The sequence below is a fragment of the Lycium barbarum genome, chromosome 4 (genome assembly GCF_019175385.1).
Source record: "Lycium barbarum isolate Lr01 chromosome 4, ASM1917538v2, whole genome shotgun sequence".
Classification (NCBI taxonomy): Eukaryota; Viridiplantae; Streptophyta; class Magnoliopsida; order Solanales; family Solanaceae; genus Lycium; species Lycium barbarum.
The window spans coordinates 137,760,487-137,778,452 of record NC_083340.1 but is presented as its reverse complement, the minus strand read 5'-3'; the positions used below and the strand labels follow the sequence as shown (position 1 = coordinate 137,778,452).

At 37.4% G+C, this 17,966-nt stretch overlaps 1 long non-coding RNA gene across 1 annotated transcript; it reads right to left on the bottom strand.

The window, feature by feature from the left end:
* Positions 1-2,288: 2,288 nt before the first annotated feature.
* LOC132638677 (uncharacterized) lies at positions 2,289-15,616 on the bottom strand. Its single transcript, XR_009581850.1, has 4 exons — positions 15,485-15,616; positions 15,364-15,412; positions 7,203-7,280; positions 2,289-2,490 (listed from the first exon to the last, which is right to left on the bottom strand). It is a non-coding gene; the product is annotated as an uncharacterized LOC132638677 (long non-coding RNA).
* Positions 15,617-17,966: the final 2,350 nt, after the last annotated feature.

Here is a 17,966-nt window from a genome sequence, read left to right as displayed (position 1 = left end):
AAAGTCATCAACAATTGTTAAAAAATAACGAGCTCCACACGACGAAACATGGCGATATGAGCCCCATAAATCACAATGTATTTTCTCAAATATTCTAGATGCATTATTATCGCTTAAAGGAAATTTGTCTCTAGGATGCTTAGCACGTAAAGACACTTCACAATCCTTTGCTAAACAACTCTTATCACTACTGACATGAAGAAGCAACTTAACTACTCTCTCGGAAGGATGCCCCAATCGTCGATGCCACAATTCCAATGCGGACGTATCCACAACAGTAGACACATGTTGCACCACGTCCGGTTTTCTAAAATAGTATAGTCCGTCCGGTTTGCTAAAATAGTATAGTCCGTCCGGTTTGCTAAAATAGTATAGTCCGTCCCTCCTAACTCCCGTTCCAATCAGCTCCTTCAGTGGGTCCTGAATAGCACACATATAAGAATTAAAAGAGACAATAGTATTTAAATTATCAGTAAGTTGGGGGACGGAGAGTAAGTTGCAATGTAAATAAGGCACATAAAGGACATGATGTAAGGTGATTTTATCTGATAGTCGAACAGAACCTTCCAAAGAAGCAAGAACCTTTTCACCATTAGGCAAACCAACAGGACAATCAACAGTATAGACATCAAACAACCAAGATTTCTCACTGGTAACATGATGAGTAGCACCAGTGTCAATAATCCAAGAAAAAACATCATACTTACCATTCAAGCGATTTTCGGGAATTGTAGCATTACCCAAAAAATCCCATAATAGCTTTCCATTGATCGGAAGTAAATGCTGACCGACGACAGCGTTATTTGATGCGGTTGTTACACAATTTGCCACCGGTGAAGGCGTGGCAGTTGCACGCAGCAAGCCACGACCTTCACCAGCAGAAGACAACCTTTCATTCTTTTCAGTCTAACCTTCGGGATAACCCACGATGTCATAACACTTACTAACATCATGACCACGCTTCTTGCAATGAGAGCACGCCAAAAGCGACCAACACTTTTCAGTCACATATCCCACCTTCTTGCAAAGTGAGCACACAGGACGATCTGCAGAACCACGACCCCGTCCTGCAGTAGCACGAACTGCAAATCCAAGAGCCTCGGTCGGCTGTGTCTCGGATTCTTGTTTGGCTGTACGAACACGCTCCTCTTGAATCATAAGCTGATAAGCCCTATCAAGACTTGGTAACGAATCTTGAGACAATATATTAGTCCGCAACGAAGAGTAATACTCGGAATACAAACCCATCAGAAAATCATGAAGTTTAGATTACTCATGACGAACCTCATGTAAACGACCTGTCGTACAACCGGAGCAACAAGTTCAAGAAATCAGGGGCTCATGATGATCCAATTATTGCCATAGAGCATGTAATTTTCCGTAATATACAGACACTGACATGGTTTTGGTCTGTTCACATTTAGCCAGGGAAGACCGAAGCTGTTGAACTCGTGGTCCATAAGTCTGCGCGAACCTCCTTTTAAGGTGATCCCAAAAGGGTTTGACCTCCCTAAATTTTGACAAGGAAGATTTGACATCAACATCAATGGTATTTGTGATCCAAGAGATTAACATTGCGTTAATTGCAGTCCAATCGGACTTTGTACAAGGAGGCTGCGGTTCAGTGATAGTGCCGTCCAAGAACTCAAATTTACGTCGTGCCTCCAACGCCGTTTGTATGTCGGCTGCCCATTTATCAAAATTGTCGCCCTTGAAACGAGTAGGCGTGATATAGTCCCCGGGTCGGTCTTGAAGACCGAGAAAATAGGGAGAATTAGACTCAATTTTGGGTGGTGGTGGAGGAGGTACGACGTCACCGGCCATGGAAAATTACGATGAAGAGAAGAAAAAAAAATGTGTGGCCTGATACCATGTAGAAACTATATAATCTTGACTTGTTCCATTCATTCACCAAGAGAGAATATCTATAGGATACAATCTTGAACCCTAGTGAAACAAGAAAACTAACTAATATATGGTAATTAGTGAAACAAAGAAACTAACTAATATATGGTAATTATCTCCCTACAAATATGCTATCAAATAATATCAAGATATTATACCGCAATAAAAGAAGACAATGAATTTACATTGGTAGAAAGTTGTTTTCACAATCCAATTTGGCGGAGCCGTGCGGGCACTTGCCTTTCCCACCTCGGTAAGCGAACCCTCAACCCAATGTAATTAAGACATAAATAAATAAATCAATTAAGCAGAAGAAAATAATCACGTAAGTCTTATAATAATAATAATATAGGAGAAAGTGTGTAAATAAGAAATACCCCAGCCATACAAGAGCATCTAAGTGAAAATATACAAGTCTGGAATGTAATAATACATCAAATCTATCTATGTCTCTGAGTAGAAAAGTAAGACATAATAAGAGGAGTCTTCAACGTGACGAACGTCTCATGCTCACCCTGTAAACTCAAAGCAGTCCTGATAGCGACTATCAGCCACAGGCGACAGAAGAAGACCCAACTTGAAACTCTGCACTCATAAAAGAATTCAACAACTATAGATCAGTATAAAACCACAGTACTCGTAAGTATCATAGGCCGACTAAGTATATCTAACATAACCCAAACAATAAAGCAAGACAGGCAGATAAATCAATAAGTATAAGCCAATCATAATCGGAACCAAGTACACGTCATCGCCTAAGTAGAGCATCTAAACCCAAATGTACCAAGTCTCAATATGTCAAATCCGGAGCCAACATCACAAGTAAAACACCAAACCACCTCAATATAAGTCATCATGCAATGCAATGCAATAATGTATGAATGCAAGTATAATGTCATGCAATGGTGTGTACACATGTACTCCTTATGGAATACATTCACGTCTCGGTAGCACAACCCAAGGTGACTCGCAAAGTCTAAGTGCTAGTCGTTCCGGATCTTTGCCCAACAGATAGATGAGACTCTAGATCTTTGCCCATGGAGGGTTCTCACCAGCACCACCCTGGAGACCCACAAAGTCCATGCACTCATTCAATCCACGATTTCGGGACAAACATCGAATATCGGATATAGAAATCATAAAGACCGATACCTATATTGCTATCATTCAAATTAGGTCAAAACCAACCTTAAAATTTGGGGAAATGAGGCCCATAAGGGCAAAACGGGAATCTCGAGGGTAAAATATCAAATTAAACACTAGGTGATCAGAACCCATCCACTAATTGCTAAATTAACTCAAAGATTCACCCAATTTCGAAATTCAAGCAAAACCCCCAATTTTGGATATAAACCCTAACTCTTAAATTTAAGGATTCAACACTAATAATGGAAGATACATGATTAATAGCCTTAGCTACATCATAATCTAATATAAACCTAATCAATTTCATCATTTAAAAGCCTAAGTAGAATATCCATTAAATCCACTTTGTATCTTCCATTACTAAGGAACTAATAAGGAAAGATGAATTCTAAAATGATTAGGATTGGGTAAGGAGATTAACAAGACTTACTACCAAGATTTCCCCCCAAGAATCTTCTAGCATAGTTCCCACGAGCTCAAATTTCGTAATGGTGATAAATGATAGACTAAGGGCTTATTAATATACACTTAATGAAATAATTGACCCGATACTGCCATGGCGCCATCGGGGTCGCCACGGCGCCACTGCCCTAATGCCTTCCCAGACCGTCGGGATGGTCTGAGTAGAACACACTTGGCCACCCCAATGGCCATCCTACCACCACGGGCGGTGCCTCTGGGACAGCACTGGTGCCGCTCTAGCGAACACCAGATACCAGAATCCCAAATATTTTCCCAAGTTCCAACAGAAATCCCAACCAACTCGGGAGGCCATCTTCTCATAAACCACATACACAGACCCTCATAAAAACACGCTACGAACACACTCTTGGCCTCAAAATTTCCAACAGAGGCCTTGTTGACCGAGTCAGCACCCAATGCCTCGTATCCAACTTCCCAACCCAAGTTCCAAAATGCATCCGATTGCATTGGGAACCAAACCATATATACACACAAGTTCTAAATGACCATCCGAACCTCTCAAAATCTACAGATTTTCGGAAAAGGTCCGTTTACCCAAAAGTCAATTTTGAGTCAACTCTTTTTCGCTTAAAGACCAAATTTCACAAAAAGTCACCCGAATCGAATCTAGACACCTCTAGAAGCATGTCAACGGTCCCTTCGGGTCAAAAATGAGCTAACCAAACATGAAAAGAAGCGGAAGTGCCGAAAAGACTATAGTGACCAAATGGGTCGTTATAGTTATGATTGACTTACAATTCCACAAATAGGAAAACATATGTATGAGTACGAAGGATTTGAATTACCCTTGCTTTGTAAGTGTAGTATCCATCAAAACATGCATGCGTAAGGCAAGAAATCTAAATTGAACTGCACAAAACTAGTCTTCCTTTACTAAGCATATTCCATCAGAAAATTACAGTGCATAAATTACCTATTAGAGTTGAAGGGGTGTCCCTTTTTCCACCTCTTGAGTAACTTTCATTTTCAGAAACTTGTGAGATCATTTTGGTGCTAAGAAGCCACAAATTACTCATCAACAGAGGATGCTTACTACAAACTCAACAATGGCGAATAATTGATGGCAAAAGACCAACAACAAAGAACATAAAGACTAAAGATTCAAAGAAAAAAATATGCAACAGAATGACTGGAAAAGGTGCACCTTAGTAATCCAGGAAATGTACATTACCTCAGCTGGATGAGCTGCATCATTCCAAATAAGTCACTCTATAGATAAACAAAGAAGGTTAGGAGTTGAGCCTAGTTTACTGTATGACATTGCTTCGAGAAGGCTTATCTTTCTTTCGTGCTCACTGGTGACTATTCTTCTAAATATGTGGCAGATAGCTGACGCTCTCAGTTAATGGGAGCTCCACGTATTCATTATGACCCATATAGTGCATAACATGAAAAGAAAGCAAAGAACAAGTCAAGTAAATGTTGGTTTAGAATCGTCGGAGAGGATGTGCTTACCACTTCAAGCAAATCAACCTAAAGCTTTGAATTATCACTTACACTAACTCAAGTGTATTAGCGGCTACTATTAGAGCCATCTCCTGATAGTAGAAATGATTTTTTTTTTTAATCAAACACTTTATGGGCATCAGTGGTATCCCCTGATTTCTTCCTAAATAACACCTATCCTGATGCCATTATGCACAAAACCAATCAACTAACTAACAGGACATGAGTCATAGAACACTAAATTAAAACTTCGTAAGAAAATTGGAGGAATTTAGACTATAGTTTGTGCATTGGCTCTGTCAATACCCAACCCGTCATGATGGCACCCACACTAACCTCCTTGAGGGGTAAACCATCCCTTAACCAATTATTTAATTCAGTTATACAAGTATAAATCTATAACAAGAATAAAACTTAAAACTATCTAGTCATGCTATAATTAAGACAAAGATACGGAAGTCTAACTATTACAACCTCAAATTCGAAAGTCATCGTACAAGAACTCTAAAACATAGAGCTGTCTAAGAAATAATAGCTTTCTGAACTAACATAAATGTCTAAAATGAGGTAGACATATAGATAGGAAAGATCTTCAAGTGGCATAGCATGGATAGGAGCTCACCATCTGATCTGGACAGAAAATATCCTTAATCTAGATGTGAAGTCTGGACGAAATCTCTAGCACACAATCTACTCTCAAGAAGGGTATAGCAAGGTAGTATTAATACAAATACTATGTATCGGTAGGACTCATAGGCCGACTAATATTAATATCATGCATACGTTCATAAAATAAACAGAATAGGCAAATAGGCACCACAACACATAATCAAATAATGTCCACAAACAGTCATCAACCAATCATAGAAATAAGAATGAGACAAACACAATGCAATGCAACCAATGATAGTATCTCAACCATACACATGCCAATGGCTATTTTCACTCATTAGTCATGACCTGCAGGGAACTCATTAGCATTGTACCCACTTTTTATTTGCCCCAAATACCCCTACTTCTTCTTTGATGACTTTAGTAAATAAAGGCTCTTTAAGTAATTTAATAACAATCCTCCTCCTCCAAACACTTTCAAATCTTTTTCTTCCAAACACTTTCAAATCTTTTTCTTTCTTCCTCTTCAAACATTAGATCAATTATTTTGATGAAAATGGATGATCTTTTAGCTGATACCTTCCAGATTTTTTTGCTCTGTGATGCGCGATTAAAGTGTGTTTGTGCATCACTCTGTGCTTGCATATGTATTTCTTTTTTGTTTCAATAATGTTTTTTAATTTTATTGAGAAATTGGTGATAGGTATATGTAAATAACATAAGTATTTCTTTTGGCAGGTGTGTAAGATTAGAAAAATAATTTCTTTGTGACAAACTTATTAATTTTCTTTCTGTATAGTTGCTTTATGAAATTACATTCACTCTATGTTGCAATGTTAGAAGGAAAACAAAGAGAATTAGTGTTAGAAGGAATATGAAATTAAGAAGAAATCTACTGGGTTTGAGTGTGCAATGGGCAAAAATGGAAAGAACCCAATAAATTTGTAAATTCCATCACCTGGTTTTCCATGAAGAAGAGGAGTCCAAATCAGGAGAGATCTAGGGAGTAGAAAGAGCGGATTTTTAGCTTTCTCCGAGAAATGACGAAAAACCCATTCTATCAGTGAAGTGATAATCTAAAATTAAGGGCATTTTAGGCAACTGAAAAGTGGGTACAGTGCAAACCTATAACATTCAAGACATTTTAGGCAAATAAAAAGTGGGTAGAATGCTAACATACAACATGAATGTTGTAGGTTAGCAAAACCCACATATATATATCACGATATGAATCTCAACGTATTTTCAGTTCAACAGTCAATATGGAACATGATCAATCAATAATGTCAATGTCAAGAATACAAGGCACCATGCCACAAGTCATAAGAAGACTCAGATAATTCAACTCAACAACAGTAAGAATATGCAACTATCTCAATCAACAAGAAGAGTATATATTGACTCATTCCTTCTCATAACATAGCAAATACACCTCAGGTTTCAGTTCATAAAGTAATAGCGACAAGCCCACATAATTCTGCAATCAGTGCCAACCTAAGTATTATCCAACTACACGTCATGTCTAAAGACCTATACATGCTTTCTCCCATCAATTTTACTACACATATAATCAACTGATCAAAGTGTAACTCAAGTAAATCATAACCTACCTCAGATGCAGAACTGGAACAATGTAAACTACTCCGCAAGAGCTTTCCCCTTTCCTAATGCTTCAGAATGCTCAAAGTCTAGCAATATAACACAAAGTAAGAAATAGACCATTTAATCAAATAAGAACAACAATTGGGGAAGAAGACCCAATTACTTCTACCCTTTTCAAATGGGTGAAGAATCACTAGATAATGAATTTATCATAATCTCAATCCCAAAAATTATAATGTTCCAATTCATGGGTTTTCTAATCAATTTACCCCTTTCAAAACAGATTTTAGGCCAAAGTTTCCATTTTTAATGGAAGCCTAAGTCTCAAAATAGGATTTTTGCCATAATAATCAGATTCCCTTCCTAGAAAGTGATATCTACACTCCTAGGTGATTAAGCAACAATAAAATCCACAACCCAACAATTATTCAAGGGTTTGACAATTCTAGGGTTTTAGTCTTTTCATTTACCATTAGAGAACCCTTACTAGTATATGAACTTAAAGATGATAATGGAATGAACAAGGAAAAAGGTTAAGACTTACCCTCAAAGAAGAACCATCAAGACTCTAGGAAATTCTCTTCACTTTCTTGGGAATAGTTTTTGGAGTTATGTGGGTAACGCCTCAAAGTCAGCAATATAAAAGTGGGTTTCTATCTCCCGTCGACCGCTGCATCGTACACTAGTCTAGCTGCAGCAATCTAGCTGTAGTGGAACACCACGGCTACGTCGGACCTTAATAAATTGCCCGACTCACCATATCGGTCAAGACCGCGCCGTAGCGGACTCGCTACAGCGGCCCTCGCCCGCTGCAGCAATCGCCTCAGAACCAGTGACTTCTAGTTTTCTACTAGATTTTCACCCAAAATCCCAACATCCATTCGATGCCCTATAGACACAAACCAAACATGCACAGATATGTAAAACATGCCACAGACTTACCTGTGAGCTCGGAATTCCCAACGGAGGTCTAATTTACTAAGTCAACTGTTACACCTCGGAAAAATTTTCATTCATGCACAGTGAATTGACTGACGAAGGGCATGATGCATACGATGTTTTGATAAGTAAAAAATAATATTTAATGATTCTAAATGAGATTTAAAATACATTTGAGGTAGGAGACGAAAGTTGTTAAGGAAAGCAAGGTATATGTGGGGGTGCCGGGCAAGAATTACGAGTATCGAATTAATGATGTCTTAATGACATTTTGGAGAAGAATTACAATGTCACTTATATTGGTAATTAAGTGTCAAGTAAGTTTCAAGAAAGACCCATGAGCCAAATATGGGCATAAGCCATCCAAAAGGGCGAGTTAAGGAAACATTTTCGGATGATCTGGTTTGGAAGGGCCAAAACGCTATTATAAATTTGGAGTTTGGGAAAACACCAAGAATTAAAGTTGTAGATAATTGAAAGAGATTTCCAACCATAGGTCGTGGGCCCTCATTGCATATCAGGATCAAACGTGATGGCCATTCTACGACAAACAGTTTGGCTCACTTTGCGGCGCAACATACGGCCCGCAAACACGACATGCGGCCACGCAGTTCCACCGCAAAGTGTGCCAGTGAGAGTTGGTCAGCTGGCAATCTTTGAGACACAACATGCGGCTCGCAGAGCATGCTTTGCGTCTCGCAAAGCGTGCTGCATGTTGTGTCGGTCCAGAATTTTCTGGACCACTTTAAATATACCCAACTCGACCAAAATCTCATTTTTCATCATTTTTGGCCAAGGAAACCTCTATAACCCTCTCTAACATTCATCCACACGAAAATTCAAGGGAAATCCATGATCAATAACACAAAATCCATGAATCAAAGTGTATGAAACCCAAGTAAAGTTCATCTTCCTCAAGGAAAACCAAAAGAGAGAAAATAGGGTTTTGGTGCTAGAAGGGAAACTCCACTCAAGGCTTGTTCAACCATCATCCAAGGTACGTTTCATGACCATTACATATTTTTTAAGGTATTGGAAGGTTAAGGTACCCGACTTGTAGAGAAGCATAGCAAATGGGTCATTCAAGAGTGAATAGTGTCATGTTTGAATGGTAGTTGAATTGAATCATGAATGTTAGGGTGTTGTGAGTATGAATACGTTATAAATGATATATAGACCATGAGATAAGTGTGATACGTGGGAAAATACGATAGCGAAACTATAACCATAAATGTGAAGAAATTGGAGAGAAATAGTGGATTTTGCCTAAAGTATATAAATGATGATTGTTGCTTGCGATATTGTGAGTTGTGTTGTAGATGTTTGGGAATTGACATTGTTGACACCCAATTTTGTCCTTCTTTTGTTTAATTTATTCGGGTTTCTAAATTTACTAACGAGCTAAATACTTTATTTTTCACAATATTTTATTGCTACTACTATTAATATCACTACTTTTATTTTCAACATTATGAGCATTACTTTATCACAAATTTTAAATGGTTAGTCATCGTTTCGTTTTCGGGTTTGGACTCGTTAAATTAATTACAAGACAACGCTTTGTTAAATCATTATTTTTCTACATATTAATTGTCTTTGCATAATATATGTTGTACTAGTTATTAAATTAGAAGTCCAAGAATAATTAAATAGAGGGGAAAGACCAACAATTTCAGCCAAATAAATGGCCCAAATAATCAGCCCACACGTTTTAATCCAACCAGTTTATGTTTTCAACAGACCAGCCCACATTATTCCCCTACCCAAAAAACAATTCATCCCATTACACATTTTTAACCCGACCCGGTCCAACCCATTTCCCCTTCACCCTTTAACCTAATCCCTAATCCCTTTTCTCTTACTCTTTTCCCTTCACCCGCCGCCCCTCACTCTTTCCTCTCTCATCTCTCTCGTCTCACCTCCGCTCTCCCTCTCACGCTCTCTCCCACTCTCCCCTGTCCCCCACGTTCTCTGCCATCTCCACTTCCCCTTGTTCCCCACTACGCTCCTCTCATCCTCACTCTATAAATTTAGAAGGATTACTCAGTTGAAAGGGGGGGTTTCTCAGGTTTTGGGAGGATACACAAGTTTCCTGTCCTTAAGTCTTAAGCTTCGTTTCTACTTTAGTCTTGATTTTATGTTAAAATTAGAAAAAAAAACCTTCTGTTGAAATTATAAGATTTGGGACTGAAATCCTCATCGAAAGATAGCCTCGTTCTGAAAAATAGCCACATATTACTCTATTTTCACTTTCCAATCTGAAGCATTAGTTACTTTAATCGATTTCGAGCTCGTCGTGTTCGAGTAGATTCGAGGCCTCGACGCCCCACTTCACTGTACCACAAAAAGGTAATATCGTCTGCTGTTTAGTTTCTTTAGCTGATAATGTTGTGTTGAAATCATGTTTGGACTTGAAACTGTGTATGTTCTGTTGTTGTTCAGTATTTCCAATTGGTTTCTTAATTCTGCGTTTCTGTGTTATTTAGAGTTCAACATGGCTTAATCGATTTTATAAGCATCGTAGCTTTACTTTGCCTTGGTCTGTGAATTGTAAAGCATGATTTATTCTGATTATTGAGCATTTGAAATGGTTTCATATGTAATATTATGAGACTTATTGTTTTAGTCGTTAGTTTCTATTTTAGTTAAAATCCCAGCTTATTTCTGTTTTCTTTGTAGTAATTATGTAGTTTCTTTGTTATCCTGTTATTTGCTTGATGTTTGGGTGCTGTTAGGATAGGATATCGATCGCTAAATGATTAGGATTAATAATGGTTTATTAGAAGAGATATAGGATTTCTATTGAACGCTTTGAACGAATTGTACAGTATGGTTCAACGGAACCATACTGTTTAATTCCCTGTAGTTGATTTAAAAATATGGGCGTATTGATGTCGTTTAATTTTTCACTTGTTTGCCTATTTGAGTCGTATTTTCAACATGAAGCTTATGTGGATTTAAGGGGATGGAGTGCAAATCTTTCTTACTAATGCATCAATAGGATTAAAATGCTTCATACTTGAATGTTGGCTTGTTAGCATTTGGCTCTGATTCTGCTCAGAGTTTGTTTAAATAAATACAAGCAGTGCATATATTTAGTCCAATTAAATGTTCTTGTGTCTGGTTGGCTTCTTGTAAGCAAATAGTCTATGTGAAATGTTTGTTTCTTCCTCGGCTTCTCTTTAAGTTGTTGAAGTTTGTTTTCAACTTTGCTCATGTGTCTGTGTTCTAGAAACTGAATCAAGGTGAATGAGCAACTAAATCATTATCTGCCAATTTTAATTCCTCTAAATTCAAGGCTACTTGGCTGCTGGTCATTTTTAACTTACTGTTTGCCCTGATTATTAAAACAACTAGTTCGGACATTAAGAGCTGAAACTGCTTTCTTTTAAGAAATTTCAGAGATGATTAGATTGCTTGATTGTATTTTGTTTAGTAAATGAATGGTACCTGCTCTTTAAAATCAGTAGGAATATAAACTGGTTCAAATATTCCAAGAGGGTTAGCTTATAAACATTAGGGTGATCTTGAATAAGTTCTTAAACTTAGAAGTTATTGATTGTCTTGATTCTTTTTTTAAGATGTTTCATTTCACAAAATTCCTACTTGGATTGCAATACATTTTGGTAAACCTTTCAACTCTCAAAGATGAAAAGTCCTCTCCTGCATGTCTGTCTAAATAGTTTCCGTATGAATGTTAGTGTATGTTTTATTTGTAAAGTTCAGTGTCACTGCGAACAGTTGTTGTCGCCCAGGCATGTTTGTAGTTAATGTTGTCTTTCGACGCCGCTGTGCAGGTGCAGTTTGTCGTGGCATATTATGTAGTTTTCTTGCGTTGTTCACTGCTATTACTGTGCAAGTTTACCTGTTTTCTGGTGTATGTGTTGCCTCTTATTCTGTGGTTATCCCATCGTGCAGTTTAAACGACTGGAGAGTTATTTCCCTCTTGGATAGTTTAGATTATAATTTATCCATGCTTGAACATCTTCATGGCCGAAACAAGGCAAATGGTTCATTCCATGTTATCCTTATGTTGGTCATGAGTTTCCCATCGTCGATAAATGCTTGTGTAGAGTATTATGTCAAAGTGTGCCATTATGTAGGTGTGTACTGATATTGAACTGATGTGAAACCCCTCTACTCTCCCTTTTCCTCTTTGATATTATGCTACCGCTATGTGATATACATAGGATATACACAATATACACAAGCTACTGATTTTTTTTTCTCTGGGTTTACATTCTATATGCTTAACTTTATTCATTGATAATATACTAATCCTTGTCTTTTCATTTTTATGCATGACTATCGCATACGAGTCCCTCACACTCGTCTCCTTCCACATTTGGCGTTGGGCTAAAAGCCCAACATGAAATTCTCTCCCGATCAGTCCAGCCGCAGCAGCATATAAAAATCGTTACTGGGCCAAAGCCTAACAACAGTAGTCAATCTGCAGCAATCAGCCTAAATGGGCCGGTTCATTTGATTTCATACTATTGGGCCGAAGCCCAGCAGCAGTATAATTCCAGCAGCCACAAAGTGGGCTGAGCCTGTTAATATCATTGTCTTTTTTATGCATCTAATTTGTATTATGCAACTAACATTTTACTTGGTTTGCTTTCTTAGCTAGAATAAACCTTATGGAATTAGCGGGTTAGTTTTAGTATGATGGGTAGTTATTTTAAAAGAAAATCTAACAATTAGTTCATAGGTTTCATTCTCCTTTACGTTCAAATTATTTATGGTATCCATAATAGTTATTCATTTACTAGAATAATTGATCTTTTTCAAAAATAGCATGACTGCATATTTTGAGCAAAAAGGAATCACTTTTCACTCTTACTATCTTAGAAATTTAAAACATCACAAATTTACGAGAAATAAAGAGGGGGCAAATTAATTTAACGGATAACTCTTTCACTCCAGCTCTTTTTAACGTTTAAAACATGTATTTGTTAAAATAATCCTTACATAGTCTATATTGAACAAATAATCTTTTATAAGTCTTACTTTTAAACGGCATTTAAAATCTTCTTTTATACTAATTATTACCTTCGACAAATCCTATTTTCAAACAACATTCTTATATATCTATTTGTAATTTTAGCTATATTTACAAAGCTATTCTTTTCTATAATACTATATTTACACTTAGCCTAACTAATCATAAGTCCGGTCGGTTAACCATTGTTAATGGGTCTTAAAGGGTGCCTAATATCTTCCCTTTAGACTAATTGAACCCTTACCTAGAATCTTAAGTTTCGCAGACCTTAAACAGAGCTAACTTTAAAAATAACTTTAATAAACTTTAGGTGTCCTAATTCACCATAAATAATTAGGTGGCGACTCCTTAACATAAACAAAAATAGGAATCACCAATATGTTGTACTCTACTTTAACCCGGTTAAAATGGGGTATGACAGTATAAACAAAGGAAGTGCTGCCCAATTTTCTCTAGAATTAGTAGTGCGTTCTTATGGTTGATTGACTAATGTTAAGTACGAATCCTCTTTGAAGGTAGAGACGCGACATTGAGGAAGAATAAGCGAACGCTAGATTGCTTAAGCGAGAGAGGTATGTGAGGCTTAACTCTTCTTTCAAAAGGCATGAATCCTTCAAGTTTTCCACAATCCTCCTATAAGATGAAGCTTTTGAGCCCTTCTATATATTGAATCACCTACGAACATGATAATGAGCTAGAGTATAGAGATTCGAGAAACTGTGACACGATGTTCTTACAATGCTAATGATGCTACTATTGTTAACACTCGCCTTATGCTTTATTTCCTTCAAGGCGAGGCAAGGTACTCATAAAGGTCCATAATACACTCGGGGGTTCACGACCTTACGTCACCCCGACGTAGTGTGGTTGCCCTTAAGTCTTAATGTATGCTCTTAATGCTAATGTATGAGATGTCTAAAGGATGATTAACAATGCTAGTTGTAATATGATGATGATGTGAAATAGTGATATGTATGATTGATTTTGCGATGATACGATTTCACCGCGCCTATATGGCCGGACATGTCACCGCGATTGCGGGCTGCGTATGATTCCACCGCGCCTATATGGCCGGACATGTCACCGCTAATGCGGGCTGCTATGTTTACACAGCGCGCCTAGAGGTCCAGACACGATCATCACTAGTGGGCGGCATATGTGGGTTACCCGGACGCGGGTGACGATACAAATTATGATGTGATGATGTATATAATGATGTACGCGATGATGTATGGGATGAGATAACATGTATACTATGATTGTATAAAATGTGATATAAGTAAGTATTACATTTGCCTATGACACTTGTGCAGGTTATGTCCTTGTCTCATGACGCATGATCTTTCCATTATGTTTGTTTATTTCATTCCTGCCTTACATACTCAGTACAATATTCGTACTGACGTCCTTTTTCTTTGGACGTTGTGTTCATGCCCACAGGTAGACAGGGAGGAGACCTTGCTCCGGATTCTTAGAGGCCACTAGCTGACTGAAGGCACTCCATTGTCCCGGAGGTGCCTATGATGCTTATTTTGTGTACAATTGTAGATATCATCTCTTAGAGGCTCGTAGATACTCAATGTGGGTCATGTGGTTTCACGACGCAGATTTTGTGTAAATATATCGATATATGTGTTGTTGTATAAAAGCATTATGTTTTGAAATGGAAAGCAGTTTCTTTTGTAAAATAAGCATGAAATTGATAAATGATTGTGGAATGAGTCTAAGAAGTAATAGTACGAGCGGTGCTCGGCGGTTAGTCCCGGGTACCCGTCGCGGCCCCTAGCCGGGTCGTGACATCAACCCCCACCCCCAAACAGAAATGAACTAAAATTTTCAAACAAACACACAAAATGATATCAGGTGCCTCAGTTTTTAGAATTCTAACTCTTTAAGTTTTCATTCGGCTCACACCTAGTCCTAGAAAGGGAATAGCAGGGGTAAAATGGTCAAAATGTCCATAATGACCTAGCAGGTTGTTACTGGCTCACACTGCTAATGCAATGAGGAACTATGAAAACCTCTTCTGCATGTTATAAAAACATAGAGAAAAGCACAAAAAAAAAAAAAATGGAAAACCGTTTTGAGACTATTTTCCAAGTATCAAAATGAAATTGAAAAATCACAAGACAAAGAAACTAAAAAGAGGAGAGGCTAAGCAAGAAAAAACATAAAATCAGTTGGAACAAAAACTGAGCAGAAACGGAAATTAAGAGACAATAACTCACCTGATGACGGAGAAAAAAGAGGAAGAATAATCACAAGACTTCCACCAGGCTACAAACAAAGAATCAACAATAATTCACAAAATAGAACACGAAAATAACAATGAACCGAACAAAAACACACCTTTGAACAAACCAATATTGCCTTCTTAAAACGGAGAGATTGAGGTAAGCAATGGATCAAAGGGTGGATTTGTGGGTAGTTACCAAAAGGCAAGACACGTTTTAACCAGATCAGTAGTATTGCTTATACACGTGTCTTCATAGGCTAAATAAATTGTCAATTACAAAAAATGTCCCTGGATGACGAAACACAAACCGAACTCACACTTATATATAGTTTAACAGAATATATATATATATAGAGAGAGAGATTGATTGATAAATAAGGTACAATATGATTATTCACATAATTAACTTGTACTTTATTCTTTCGTATATAATTATTCACTTAAAGTTTAATTTTTATAATATTAATTTTTAACAACTTTTATTATGAGACTCGGCATTCACGTGTGACACGCGCACACACATTAGTTTCTCTGCACGTGCGTCGCATGTGAATGCCGAGTCTCGTAATAAAAGTTGTTGAGAAATGAATATCATAATTTAAGTTAATAATTATATAATATTATGGGAATCATCATATCATACCTTATTTATCAATACTACAAAGATGGACAACAAAGTTTAAATCTGGAGAGACATTTTTTTTTTAGTTTTACCTTTTTCTACTTCGGTTACTAATATATTTCTTACTTGTACACAATCATTTGAGTTGATATCAACTTTGATCACTTAGCTAATATACATTTTTTTAGTTTACCCCTTATGTGTCGTATACATGTATCGTTAATATAGTTTTGAAGATAAAACTCAACGCAACAAAGTAACGATAAAAAAATTTATAATATATTAAAAACTCATCTAGATTGTTTCCTAGTTTTTAGATATTTCAACAACACAGTTTAAATGTGAGCATGAGCAACATCATCTACCGTTACAAAAGTTTCGCATCTCGAAGTTTCAATATTTTCTTTAAGATTTTTGTAACGACCCGTTTGATCGTTATTGTGTTTTTATCGTTTTGCCCCCGTTGACTAGTCCCCGAGCCTTGTTAGTACTATTTTGATCCGCGGAGACCGGTGGCATAGTTCCCTAGGCATTGTTTTGGGTTTTGGAATGACTTTTAGAAAATTTGGTCTTAAAGCGAAAATCATTTGAATTGAAACTGATTTTTGGGTAAACGTGACCGTAATAGAATTCCTACAATTCCATTAGGTCCGGAGGGTGATTTATCACTTAGTGGTGTCATTGGTTTGGTTCCCGAAGGATTTGGGTGTGATTTGGCTCATTGGTTGAGAAACTTGTTAAGTTAGAATTGGAGTTGACCATGGTCAACATCGGGTCAAGATGATCCCGTGTCGATGTTTTGAAAGTTCCAGTAAGTTTTTTTCATGATTTTGGACATGTACACAAAGTTTGGTATGATTCTGATCAGTTTTGGGTAAGTTTGTGTTATATGGTGATTGTTTTCGGTTTCGACGTTGAATTGAGAATAAAGAGTACCATATTGAGCAAACAGTCTTTGATTCGTATTTCGAATGAACCATTATATCCTTATCGTAATTTTGGAACCATAGCAACTGAAATCATCAAGTTTCGACATCGTATGAGGGAATTATGGTCATTTTTCTAAGAATTGGTAAAATTTTCAGATTAATTACGAAATAGCCACTGAATTAGTATTTTAAAATCTGTTGGTTTCAATATTTTTCCAAATATTGAAACCAACATATCTCTTTCATTATAAGGTCAAATGGAGTGATTCAAAAGCCTAACTTGATTGGAATTTCACAAGGCTCCATGGAGGCATTAAACGCAAGTTTTGGCATTGTTTGGCACCAGAAACGAGGCAGAATAGCTGGGCATTTTTGTACTTAATGTTGTTGGGAAAATATATAACCCCCCCCCCCAACGTATACTCGGATTAATTATGACGCACCCAACCTTTGCGGGCGACCTATTACCCCCTTTTCTTATTTTTTCTATATTTTTGTACCTTTTTTTGCTAACGTGGCAAAAAAAAAAAAAAAAATTAGTAGCGAGCGAAAATTGTAAAAAAAGTTTTTATATTTTAATAAAAATTATTTTAAAAAAAAACAAACCATTTTTTTCTCTTTCTTCTTCCTTCTCCTCAACCACCCCCACAGCCGCCACCGACGCCGCCATGATTGAACATAGCCCAGTTCGCGAAATCATTGGCAGTTCGTGCAGTTTCTACATTGTTGTTAAATTCCATTCCCCGTGAATTTCCATGAAATTTAACAAATGGCAAGAGGAGCGGGTTGGACAATTTCCATAAAATTTAACAAACAACAATTCCCATTGTTGTTAAATTCCAGTCCATGATTGAACATAGCCCAGAAAGGAAGAAATTGCACAGGTTGTCCTTCAAATGGCAATTTCTTCCAATGGGTTGGCCAAGAGAAGCGGGTGGGGGTGGGGTGGGGGGGGGGGGAGCAACAGCAGCTCCTCGAGTTTGGGGAGGAGGGTGGGGGGCGGCCTGAAATGAAGAAGAAGAATGGAGGTTTATGGTGTAATTG